Genomic DNA, 10,000 nt, shown 5'->3' on the forward strand with positions numbered 1-10,000 from the left:
ACGATATTTATAATAATGATCATAATGACAATATAATAATTACTACTACTACTAATGCCTCTGCTATGAACATAGCTATTGTTAGAATGTTACCATTATTACAATTGTTATTATTGTCATTCGTTTTATTACCATTATTATTTCTATTATCATTATGGTTGTAGTTGTTGGTACCACTATTACTACTACTACTACTAGGTCTACTTCTACTACTACTATTGCTACCACCATTACTACTACTACCACTACCACTACTATGTGCTGTCAGTGCAGTGGTAGCGTTCTCGTCTAGCAATCTTGCTGACCTGCGTAAAATCCTGCACAGATGGGAACCCTGTCCATTCCTTGCACAGAGGGGTCCTATTTTGTAATAAATGGAAAAAATCTAAATTACTTATTATCTAATTTATATTAATATTACTTTACTATTACTGCTGCTGCTATTGTTATTATTATCATTACTATTTTTGTTACCATTATTACCATTATCATTTCTTATTACCATTATTATTATGAATATCATAACTATTGTTATGTTCTTACCTGCTGTTGTTTCATTTTACCAGTGTTGTTATGATCGTTATCATTTTTATCAATTTATTCTCATTATTGCTATTATTACCATTATTTTTATGATAATTATTATCACTATCATTATTGTTGCAATTATCATAACTATCATTATCGTTATTCGAGCTGAATCAATCCATATGTTTTACTCAAGTTTAGGCCAGTGGAATTCTGGACTCATACAGGAATGTAATGAAAAATTTGGCTTTTCCGAATGAATAGAGATGAAGCATTTGAAAATGTAGAGAACTGAGCGACTTTTCATTTAAATCTGCTAAAAATGAAGAACCACATCACATGAAAACAGATTGCAGTCACATTTTTTTCCGACAAGGATTGAAGATTTCCGACAAAACTGACTCTACTTGAAAAGGTGGACAACCGTCCCCCCCCCCCCGTCCCCTTATATCTCCGCCACTGTCATCATTATCATCCTGATCCTCATCATCACCATCCCTATTCTTATTCATTTGAAGTAAGCAGAAAAATATAAAATAAATGAATAAATAAAAAATCGATAAATGAAAAAAAAAAAAAAAAATTGGTTCAGGTAACCCGACCAACCACTGACTCAAAAATATTTTACTGTTAAATTCCTGTCTACCACAGATCTAAACCCAACGTTTTCAATAATGCCGCCAAAAACACACCCCAAATGCCACAACGGCACACTGAGCTAACCTCGGGGCTTCATCACGTCTATTGGCACTAGCAGATTACCGACGGCACTGCAAAATTTCTCAAAATAATAATAAAAAATAAAATAAATTTAACATATTCTCTACCTACCGACCCACCTCCAGAGGGAGTCTGCTACCTGAACCAAAGTTTCTTTTTTCTGTCAATGTTCTGATTTACTTTATGATAGCCGGGTGTCATTGCTCACTGTGATGTGACGCCTTATTGTTTTTTTCCTTGATTAATATAGATTGACATCGACAGAAACTTAGTTAACGTCAGAGCAATTTTATCAACATATTTTCAATCCGTTCCTGATCATTCCGACTGCTCCTTTGTCCACCGATGCGGTTTTTAGTTTAAGATCCCCTAATCGGTGGATTTCTTTTGCGAGAACTCTATATTCTGATAATTTGTCGAACTCCTTGGATTCAGTGTTTAAAATATAGCTGGTACTGCCATTGATTATAATATGGCAATGGATTTGCATCCGCCATAGACTGGTGTCAATCATCTCTATAAGGAGGTTTTGGGTGTGGGTGTGAGTGCCCACAGGTATGGCTGGTGTGCTGGAGATCGCCGGGGAGAGCCGGGGCGGCTCACCCGTCGGCTAAGGCCTGGTTAGGCCTTGTTGCTGCTTGCTGTGTCTTGCTCGGCTGGAGGATCGTGAGTGATGAACTCGGCAGTTCAGTTCAGTTCAGTTAGATTTGCGAAGTCATGCTTCGCCCAGGCCTTTTCTCTGGAGTGGCCCGGCCTGTGTTAACTAATTCTAGTTAACTCAGATGTTTTCTTTGAACTGCATGCTTATCGTGGTGGCTGGATTGCAAGCAAGCAATCCAGCTGCCATGGAGAAAGCATGTTGCACACCCTTTTTACCAACCCGGCGGCTGTGGTGGGTGGTCCCGGCCTCAGAAATTGTTTGTACACAATTCTGCAAGTAATGTAACAGGGTGGCGTTAGGCTCGCCGCAGTGTTTGCATAACATCGCAGTCTCATTGTCAATAATTTGCCAAGCGCATTGGTAACCTAGTCTTAGTCTGAATAGTATAACTTCGGTACCTCTTTTTGTATTTTGGAGGAAGGGCCAGTGGCTCATAGCCTGAATCATCTGAGTACCACTTGGCAGCGAGCGATTTTGTGATGTTCTCTCTATGTGCTCCCCGGAGGACCGCACACGCTGCAGCTTTGGTACCTTGGCTCAGTCCCCTTCAGCTGGGTTTAACGATCATGGAGGATGGGGGCATACCCCTGCCCTTTTCAGCTAGTTTATCAGCAAGCTCGTTCCCTTGTATGCCTATGTGGCTTGGGACCCAGTTTATGATGATTCTTCTACCTTGACTAAGGATTCTTTGGGCTATGTTTAGTACTGATGTCAAGAGGTAGATGTTATTTGGGGGCATGCTATGCTGTAAGCTGTCAATAGTTGCTCTTGAATCTGTATGAATGACAACGTGCCCTCCCCTCAGGGACGCGTGTGTCAATGCTTCCATGATCGCAACCGTTTCAGCCTGAAGCGTTGAGGCATTGTCAGTGACCTTAATGGATGCTGTGGTATCCTTTGTTGCAAAGCCGGCGCCTGCAGTATGGTTTATTGGATCCACGGATCCATCCGTGTAGTAAGTTATACTACCTGGCGGAGTTATTTGTTCAATGACCCTTTGTGCTTGTGCCTTTGGGGCTAGGCATGGAATATTGATCTTTTCTCATTGTGAGATTTAGAATTGAGAATTCGATAATTTCATTTGCCCACGGCGGGGGTTCTTTGTAATCAGGGTGAGGGGAGTCCATACCCTTGGCAAGCAATGAATCTTTTAGCTGAAAGCGTATCAAAACTCTGGCTGTACGTGTGAGCCAGGAATTGTCCGCAAAAAGCTGGTAATCTTGTTGTAGGCGTCTGAGAACTCTTTGTCTTAAATAGGGGTTTGTGGGTGCCTGCAGGACCTTGGAAAGGAACTGTGCTGCCATTAGGTCAATGCTAGTGTCCATGGACGGTAAATCAGCTTCTATGAGGAGGTTGATGACCTTTATCCACTTAGGTGCACCTAGAATTATCCTGGCTGCTTCGTTTTGTATTGTTTCCAGTTTTTCTTTTAATGTTCTGCTGGAAGCAATGAGGGCGACAGATGCATAGTCAATAATAGGACGGACAGCATGTACATAGAATGATCTTAGTACTTTGTGTCCTGCTCCTATGTGTCTCCCTGTCATGACTTTCATGACTGACAGTCTTTCCTTGGTTCTGTCAAGCAGGTATTGGATCTCCTTTTTGAAAGTGAGTGTGTGTCCTATCCATACACCAAGGTATAGATAGTCCTTCACTCATTCCAGATCCATACCCTGTATAGTGAGTTTTTTGTTTCTGACATTGGTTCTCAGAGCCATTGCTTTGGATTTTGCTGCTGATATTTTTAGATCCGTCCTACAACACTCTCCAGACACCAGGTTCAGACAACGCTGAGCTCTAGTAAGGCAGTGATTGCCAGAGGCTATGATTGCCAAGTCATCTGCATAAGAGATGATCTTGCATCCCTCTGGCAGGTGAATGTCGAGTATGTTGGACATGAGGGTATTAAACAGGGCTGGACTAAGAACCTCTCCCTGAGGAGTTCCATTTTCAAGTGGCATGTGCTGTGAGAGGTGGCCTTGAAATCTGACATTTGCTGATCTATTTTTTAAAATAGTCAGCTATCCAGGCCAAGAGTCTGCCTTTGACTCCTTTGTGGATTAGGATCTCTTGAATGGCAAGCGGACTTGCCAGTTTAAAAGCCTTCTCCAGGTCAAGGAAGACAACCACTGCGGGCGAGGTGCAGATTGTGCTTAAGAGTGTGGAAATGCTATGAGCAGTGCTCTTACCCCTTGTGAACCCATGCAGGTGTTCATGAGGGGGACCCGTTTTCCATCGGAGCCTGTTGAGTACCATCTTCTCAGCTGTTTTACCCAAGCAGCTGAGAAGAGAGATGGGACGGTACTTGCCAGGCTCCTTTGGTTTTGGGATGGGAACTATTGTGGCTTGTTTCCAGCTCTGGGGCACCGTGGCTGTTTGCCAGGATTTGTTGATAACCTGCAAGAATGCAAGTTCTCATGCAAGGCCTAGATGCGAAATGATGGGGTGAGAGATCCCATCAGATCCCGGTGCTGACCCAGAACTGGATTTGTATGATTTTCTTAGTTCCCTAAGAGAGAACAAGACATCCGTTTCATCAGCTTCGAGTGCCTTGTCTCTTATGAGAGCAAGTCTTTCTGGATTTAAGTTTTGTTGTTTTTCTCTCATCATTGGAGGCAGATTGTTGGTGCTGGTTCTGGCAGAGAACTCAAGCACCAATCTGTTAGCCTCTGATTGTGGGTCATGATGAGTGCATTTCGGGGCTTGGCGGCTTGTCGCTTGCCTGACCCGTTTCCACAACTTTGTAAGGCTGGTCTGGTGCCCAAAAGTTTGGCACCATTCCAGCCATTTTTCCATGCCTTACTCTGTTGGCAGTTTCCTTGGCATCCACGACAGCTTCCCTCAACAGGGCTAGATTGTCGGGAGATCTTTGCCGTCGGAAGTTTTTTCTACACATATTAACCCTGTGGTTGACCTCTTTGATTTCGTCATTATAGTACCAGGCGTCTTTGTGAGTTCTGGACCATGGGCGAGTTTTGGGGATGGTTTGTGAGGCTGCCTGGTTTATGGCCTGGATTAGCCTTGTCTCTAGCACATCCACGTTTTCATTATTGTTATTGGGTTCATTGTCTTTCAGACATCGAGCCAAGCCTTCCTGGAAGGCAAACCAGTTGGCCTTGTCTGTTTTCCATTTAGGAATGTGATGTGGTCTTTGGGCTGGACCTGCATCCATTAGTGTGGTGACTATGCCGTAGTGATCACTAGTAACCGTATCATCGACACACCACCGAATTCTCTCCACCATTGTTGCAGTGGCAAAGGTGAGGTCTAGGGCCCCTCCCTTCACATGCATTGGTTCTTTGGTGTTGAGAAGAGCGATCTCAGGGAATGTCTCAAGCACTTCTGCTATGTGAATTCCTGCCGCGTTCGGCCTTTTGCGGGGATTCAGCATGGCTATGTGTGCATTGAAGTCTCCCCCTATGATCACTCGGTCTTGTGCTGCAGTAGCACAGACCTGGTTTAGATCTAAGCTCTCACACAATGGTTTGCTATAAATATATATTTTTATAGGGCCCCCAGGTGGCTGAATCTCAACAGCAAGAGATTCAACACCATCTCCACAGTGCGGCGGGTTGGCTATTAAGGAGCACGGGATAACTTCTTTTACCAGGGTCATCAGGCCTATAGCACCATCCAGGTTTGGAGTGGTGAAGGCATGATATCCTGAGAAGCACACGGATCCCATAGTTAGTGTCTCCTGGAGCATGACGACGTCAATGCTCCTTGCACAACTGACTGGAGAAAGGAATTCTTGCTTTTATAGCTACAGATATTCCACTGCAGAATGCTTAGATTGTGTGCCATGATGGTTACTCAGTGTCACTTGCTTCAGCTTCAGATGCCCCAGTGCTGGTGGCATCAGATAAATACAGATCCTCATTGATTGAGGATTGTACAACTTCCTCTAAGTCAGACACTCCGGTTAAGGCTCTACCGAGGGGTGTACAGACTCGGCCTGCAGTGGGGGCTTCTGCTGCACAGTTTCAGCCTGTCCTGACAGACTAGCTGGGGTTTCACATAATGCTTCTCCTGAAGCTAGCCTGCCATCCAAGGATTTAGGGAGGGGAGCGCTGCTCGTTATCGGTTTGGAGGCTTCTAGCTTCCTTCCCTTCAGAGCTGCCACAGTTTGGGTCATAGCCGTCATTGCGACCTGCACTGCTTTCTCCGCCTCCTCACTGGTTCTCCCTAAGGCTGTTGCTACTGCAGAAACTACAGCACTGAACAGGAGAGTCATATCTTTCTTGTCAAAGAAAAGATTATCATCTACTGGGGGGACCATTGCTGTGGACTTTGAACATTTTTTCCTTAGGTTCTTTTTCTTGTTCTTGCCACTAGCAAGCTTGGGGAATTCCTCTCTGTTAGAGGTATCCAATTTTCCTAAGAGGAAGGAGTCGCCCCGACTCCTTCCTCTTAGGAGGTCGGGGAGTCTTTTCTTTTTGGTTTTTGTTTTTGTTTTTGCCCCAGACGTAGGTGCCTGGGGGCGCAGGGACAAAGTCAGGACGCTTTTTGGCTAGCTCCTGCTTTTTAATCACTGCCTGTTTCCTGACAGAGCAAGCCAGGCTCCAGGCATGATGCTTTTTGGCACAGTTTGGACACTTGGCTGTTGTGTCCTGGCCATCTTTGTGTGCCTTGTTACACACTTCGGTTTCGTGTGCCTCGCTGCATACACCACATTTGGCTTTGGCCTTGCAGTTGGCCTGGTGATGCCCAAATTTCTGGCACGTGAAACACCTCAAGGGCTCTGGCACATATGTCCTGAGCTTGTATGATCCCCAGTTACCCAGATCAAGGGTGGTGATTGGGGCTCCCTTGAGGATAACCAGGACTTGTCTGGTTGGAGACTTCCCTTTGGTCATGCGGGTAGCCTCCACCACTTGTGGGAGAGACGTGATCACCTCCACGTCGAATCCTAGTGGGAAGCCAAGTAGCACCATCTTGGACTTTTTCTCTTGGGAGGTCAGTGGTGAGATACACACCTTTCTCCCGTCTTTTAGCACCTTGATTTCCTGCAGGAAGTTCATGGTGGCTTTGTCTTTGGGGGCAATGATCATGCCCTCATCTCTAGAGATTCGGATTGAGAGTCTGACGTTTCTTTCCTTCTCCAATGCCCTTACCAGCTGGTATGCATTGTCGAAGACCAGGTTTTTTTGGTACCTTAAACCGCGTTAGTCGACTTGGGGTGTGCTCTGCCTCTTCTTCAGAGCCAGTTTCCACCCTTCGTCGCTTCACGCCTCCCCTTTGCAGGGGTTTAAGGCCTTTAGAAGTGGGGGCAGCTGGTTTGGTTGGTTCATCTGGAGCCCCTTCTTGACTGAGGGAGTTCTGAGGGGAGTTCAGGTTTCCCTCAGTCTGGTGTGCATGGACAGACTTTGTTTGGTGTTTCTGTCTTGTCCTTGCTCGGTTCAGCAGGCCGGACACGTTCGGCCTACTTTTGGTTTTTCTTTCGCCCCCCTGCAACCTTGAAAGGCTCCAGGGTGACTACCATGTTCAGATTCATTTTGTGGTCATTTAGAGAGTTGGAAACAGATTGGTCCCCTTTCGGGGATTATCCTTATACCTACTCTCAGGGTGAGGTCTTAAGAAGGGCCTCAAAAAAAGCTCTGATCCCTACACTCGACCCTTCAGCACCACAGAACAGGAGATCCCCCTGGGTGGGCTGAACTCGGAGTTTTGGTATGGTAAACGCTCTGCACCCCAATTCTGCTACAAGGGGGGGGGGGGGTGATCACGTCACCGCAGCCCAGGCGAATGTTGAAAATCGACGTTTCCCTCAGGCCCAGGCTGCACCAGGAAGTCAGAAAGAGAGGGCAAGAGTTAGGCACAGAAAAGTCGCCCTTGGTGCGTGGCCACAAACTATGTCCAGGACCAGAGGGTACAGACCAGGTTTGTAACCTCGCTCTCCAAGGGAGCGGTAGTGGGGCACTTACTACAAGAGAAGTCCTGGCCAATTGTCGCGGCGAACCACGAGAAATTGGCGGAGCTCTCTGTGTAGTTTGTTGTCAAAGAGTATCAATCAAGCTCAAGTCTAGTGGCTTTTGCTCTGGAGGATCACGCCAAGTGGGTGACAATAATGCCTCGCCAATTAGGGGATCTCTCTCTGTACACCACAGGAGAGAGGGCCTGTGAAGTGTGAACTCGGCCCGGGTGCGGGAGCTTAAGTAGGTCTGATCTGTGTAAGCAACCCGGGAACGAGGGGAGCCTACGGTCCAATAGGCGAGCCGTGAGGTGTCCGTGGTCAACCAATCAGGTCTCGTTATGAGTCGTCGAGAAGCTGCTGATGGTGAGGGGGTCGGCTACAATAAGGCATTTTTTTTTTTTTTTTTACTAGTCGGGCAATATCAGACCTGTTTTCATTGATGGTCTGTATAGACTGTAAAATCCCATAAAGTAAGTGCAGTTCTTAGGATGGGGAACAGAAATGTACTTGGGATTAAGTGTAACAACTGACCAGCAGGTTCTATTTTCCCTTATATGCACGCAGTTCTTGAAAGTAATGAGCACCTTACTACACAGTCGACCGCTGACTTACCAGCAGCCTCTGATCCTCTACTACAAGAACAAAGCCCTCATATTCAACCAAGAGAACCTTCCTTTTGGTCTCCATCCGCTGTCTTTGCACGAGTAGGATTCTGTCCGAGTTGTGGCTTTTGCTGCCATTCCTTTAGTTGGAGTGATGGTGTGGTCCATATCAAATTGCATATCATATTGTTCTTGATCAGTGCTTACTTCTCTTTCATATTTATTCGCCTCTTTCCTTTATAACCCTGTCATGTAATCTCTGTTGTTTTGGATATACGCCATGAACCCTATAGCTGCAAACTTTTCATCCTTTTCTAGGCAGGTAAACTATATTTACACCTGCCCCTAGGTGGTACATTTGCTGTGACCAATGTTCTTGTTTTAGCATCCATCTTCGAAGATCACGGATGGTCCAGTAACGTGTTAAACGATACTTAACTTCCGTACAAATGAACTCTCAACATCGTATTTGAATTCACTTTTTTCTAATATCAGTCTTATTCTCCTTGAACATTTTTTTTTCGAATCCCTTTTTTCATACATTGTGCTGTATGCATCTGCTCTCATTTACTCTCATAAAGCATTTATATTCTCCCTGGTCGAGTTCCTTGCTTATCACTAAGTACAACGGAAGAGGTTTGAATGTTCCAATAGTACATTTGTTATCATGTTATCACAAACTCTTTTAACTATCGCTAAGAGACCTTCCAGATCTTAAACATTATTGTGATATAATGTAGTTTAAGGTCGTTCATGAAGAAAACATGAGAGATGGTTTTATCTGATATTCTGTAGCAATAATTAGTTCTGTTTAACGGGTGGAAGAAAATCACCTTCAAATTTACCACAATTTATGTTTATGATATTACCAATGTTCACACTTTTGTTGTGGTTTAAGAAGAGCAATGTGTTCCACAAAATCAAGCATTGCTGATGAAAAATTCTGATTACGAGTTACATTTTGGAAAGCTGTAGTCCTTTCGTATCCATGAATAAGAATAAACCGAATGCTTTTCGACGGTCTATCATGCCGAAGATTTATTCCGGTTTTATAGCTGGTTTTCGAGTACCATACTGTCGATTAGCAGCTGATCTTTACTAAATCAACAACCTCTCAGCTCAAGCGGTATGAGGTTGTTTCTATCAAGAATTGATGTGTTTTATATGTAGTAATTCAGCACGTGATGGGTCCATCCTAGACATGCAGATGCTTTATGGGGGTTTCACAATGTCAAAGAAAGCTTGAGTTAATAGTTCATGGACTGAAGGTGGTAAATTAAGCAAAAAATTGGATATTTATGTCCGGCTGATTACCATTTATGTGATTTTGAAGGGGCTTTCCTCAGTTCATTTACTGGCAGATCTATCCATTCTTAGTTTGTTTCGAGCTCCGAATGGTCATCCACTGTGTTTCTTTATATCCTATCACTGGCGGTTATTATTATTATCATTATCATTAATATTATTGTTGTTAAAATTAATATTATTGTTGTTGCTGTTATTATTTTTATTATTATCATTGTTATGTGATTGTTATGTTATTGTAGTTGTTATTATCATTATTATGATCAT

General features: G+C 44.2%; 1 protein-coding gene across 1 annotated transcript in view; it reads left to right on the forward strand.

Moving 5' to 3' along the window:
• LOC113802758 (uncharacterized) overlaps positions 1 to 10,000 on the forward strand; it is a 30,799-nt gene that overhangs the window by 16,781 nt on the left and 4,018 nt on the right. The window lies entirely within an intron of this gene.

Source organism: Penaeus vannamei, chromosome 19 (genome assembly GCF_042767895.1).
Source record: "Penaeus vannamei isolate JL-2024 chromosome 19, ASM4276789v1, whole genome shotgun sequence".
NCBI classification, from domain to species: Eukaryota; Metazoa; Arthropoda; class Malacostraca; order Decapoda; family Penaeidae; genus Penaeus; species Penaeus vannamei.